Genomic DNA, 3018 nt, shown 5'->3' with positions numbered 1-3018 from the left:
GGAAAGTGGGGAGGGAGGAGGTAAACAAGCAGGAGTTCAATCCTCTACGATTCCTGGTGTGGGGAGAAGGTGCGAATGGAAGGTGAGGGGACCGGTCCCGTTCTGAGGAAGCATCGCAGGACTCGAAACGTTAACTCGGTTTCTTTCTCCACAGATGCTGCCAGACCAGCTGAGTTTCTCCAGCATTCCCTGTGATTGTTTCAGATCTTCAGCATCTACCTCAGCATCCTGCTGACTCTCCCCTACACTTTGTCCAGGGCAATCATCTTCATTCTATAGTGTGGAGACCATTACTGCACACAGTACTCCAGCTGGGGCCTAGCGGATGTTATATACAGCTCCAGTATAACCTCCTAGCTCTTAGATTCAGTGCCTTGATCAATAAAGGTGGGAAGGGGTGGGTGCAAAGTACATGAGCAAGCTTTCTCCCCTTTTATTTTGCTTTTCTCCCTTTACTATCTTCTCTTCCCCTGTTGCCTCTTTCATTTCTCTGTCATCCTTCCATCTCCTTGGTGCTCCTGGCCTGGTGACTACTCTCGCTCATCCCCTCTGACCTCGCCCATCAGTTTAAGGTGTGGGGTCTTTCCTTACTGTATGTTTGCAGATTTAACTCCTGTACATTATCAGCGTGACAGGGTTAATAACCGGGTATGAATTTAATTTGAAATCTGTTTTAAATTTAACATCCGGCTGAGTAGGTTGGAGGTTGAAATCATGGACAGCTCTTCAGAATTTCATTTCTTCAATCCTTTTCAAGATTATATTTTTCCATTGCGTAGTTGCTTCTGTCGAGATTGACAACGTCAGAGAATGAACCCAACAGAGATGGAGCCTGTGGCATTGTGGGAACTGCCAACGTCAACTCCGAGACTCTCAGCAAGAACGGGACAGGAGTGAATCTACACCGAACAATAACTACATCCTCAGTCTAAACTAAAAGAGAGAAAGCAGAAGACATCGATGTCAAGTCATTGGCAAAAATTTAAAGGTGCTGAGGAGACTGCTTATTCTCACACAGGGAGTTGGCGTGATCTGAAAGGATGGTGGTAGCAGGACGAATGGCAAAAGAGAATCAGATAAATATTTGTAAAAGGAGAATATCAAGCAGGTTACGGGGAAAGAATGGGGAGGACTCCAGTAATGAGACAACTTTTTGAAGAGCTCATGAATCACATGGCCATATTCTGGTGAATCGATGACTGTGGACATGGACCGGCTCAGGAGGGGGAGGGTAGTTACTAAGGTCACCCCTCATCCCCAGACGAGGGCATTACCTCAACATGGCCCTCAAGATAGGGCTGGAATCTACCACCATTAGGATGACCGTTTACTTGAATGTGGAACTCACCTCCTGCATTGCTGAATTCCTGTTGTTTTCCGTGGCATTAGTCTTCCCATCTCAGGGAGTCCCTGCTTTGAATTTCACCTGTAGTGGCTAGGAAACCTGGGCTCAGGGCACTCTCTGATCTCCTACGGGATCCCTCCTTTCCCTCAATTTACAGGCTTTTTTTTTGTTCCCCTGTCAAGTCCTCCTCCAGTATGGAGCAAGATCCTGAGGAGACTTGACTGGATGTTGAAAGCGTGCTTCCTCTTGTGGGAAAAGCAAGAACGAAGGGATCACAGTTTAAAAAGAAGGAGCTGCCAATTTAAAACAGAGATGAGGAAACATTTTCTAACTCTCTGAGGATTGTGAGGCTTTGGAATTCCCTTCCTCAAAAGGAGGAGGGGCCGAGGCGATGGCCTAGTGGTGTTATTGCTAGACTGTTAATCCAGAGTCAGGGGTGGCCCAGGGTCGAATCAGATGGTGGAATTGGAAGTCAATAAATACCTGGAATTAAGAATCGAATGATGACCAGGAATCCATTGCTGATTGTTGGAAAAACTCATCTGGTTCCCGATGAACTTCAGGGAAGGAAACTGCCATCCTTACCTGCTCTGGCCTACACATGACTCCAGACCCACAGCAACATGGTTGACTCTTACCTATCCTCTGGGAAACCAGGGATGAGCAATAAATGTCAGCCTAACCAGTAACACCCTCATCCTCTGAATGGATTAAAAAGACAATGAATGTAGAATCTTTGTATATTTTGAAGGCACAGGTTAATAGATTCTGGGATGACCAAACGGATGAAAAATTCTCGGGGAGATGCAGGAATGCAGATTTCACGTTCAAATCAGACGAGCCATGTCCTAATGAATGGTGGAGCAAGCTCGAAGGGCTGAATGGCCTCCACTTGCTCCTTATTTACAGGATCTTATGGGACTGATTCCCTTCTGTCAATGAAGTGGAGCTGGTTAAGGCAGTAGGAGCTGTAGTTCAGATGGGCAGTTCCCTTGTCTTCAAGATCAAAGTTTGTCAGTCTAAGTTCCACTCCAAAAACCACAGAATCATAGAGGTTTACAGTATGGAAACACACCCTTCAGCCCAACTTGCCTATGCTGCCTATCTTTCACAATTAAACTAGTCCCATCTGAGTGCGTTTGGTCCATTCCTCCCACTTCCCTCCCCCCAGTACCTATCCCATCCATGTACCTGTCAAAATGTTTCTTAAATGACAAAATTGTACTCACTTTCTCCACTACCTCTGGTAGCTCATTCCAGGCACTCACTACCCTCTGCATGAAAAATTGCCTCTCTGGACCCTTTTTGTAACTCCCCCCTCTCACCTTAAGCCAATGAGCTTTAGTTTTAGACTCCCCCTACCATGGGGAAAAGCTGTTGGCTAGCTACCTTATCTCTGCCTCTCATCATTTTACAGACCTTGATACGGTCACCCCTCAGTCTCCTATCTCCAGGGAACAAGCAGCAAGGAGGGGACATGAAAGGTCCTTAGTCGATAGGATTAGGGAAAACCCTAAGGCTTTCTATAGGTATGTTAGGAATAAAAGAATGACTAGGGTAGGAATAGGTCCAGTCAAGGATAGTAGGGGGAAGTTGTGTGTGGAGGCGGAAGAGATTGGGGAGACACTGAATGAATACTTTTCTTCAGTATTTACCCAGGAACAGGGCATTGT

The sequence above is a fragment of the Chiloscyllium plagiosum genome, chromosome 1 (genome assembly GCF_004010195.1).
Source record: "Chiloscyllium plagiosum isolate BGI_BamShark_2017 chromosome 1, ASM401019v2, whole genome shotgun sequence".
Taxonomy (NCBI): Eukaryota; Metazoa; Chordata; class Chondrichthyes; order Orectolobiformes; family Hemiscylliidae; genus Chiloscyllium; species Chiloscyllium plagiosum.
This window is presented reverse-complemented; position numbering follows the sequence as displayed.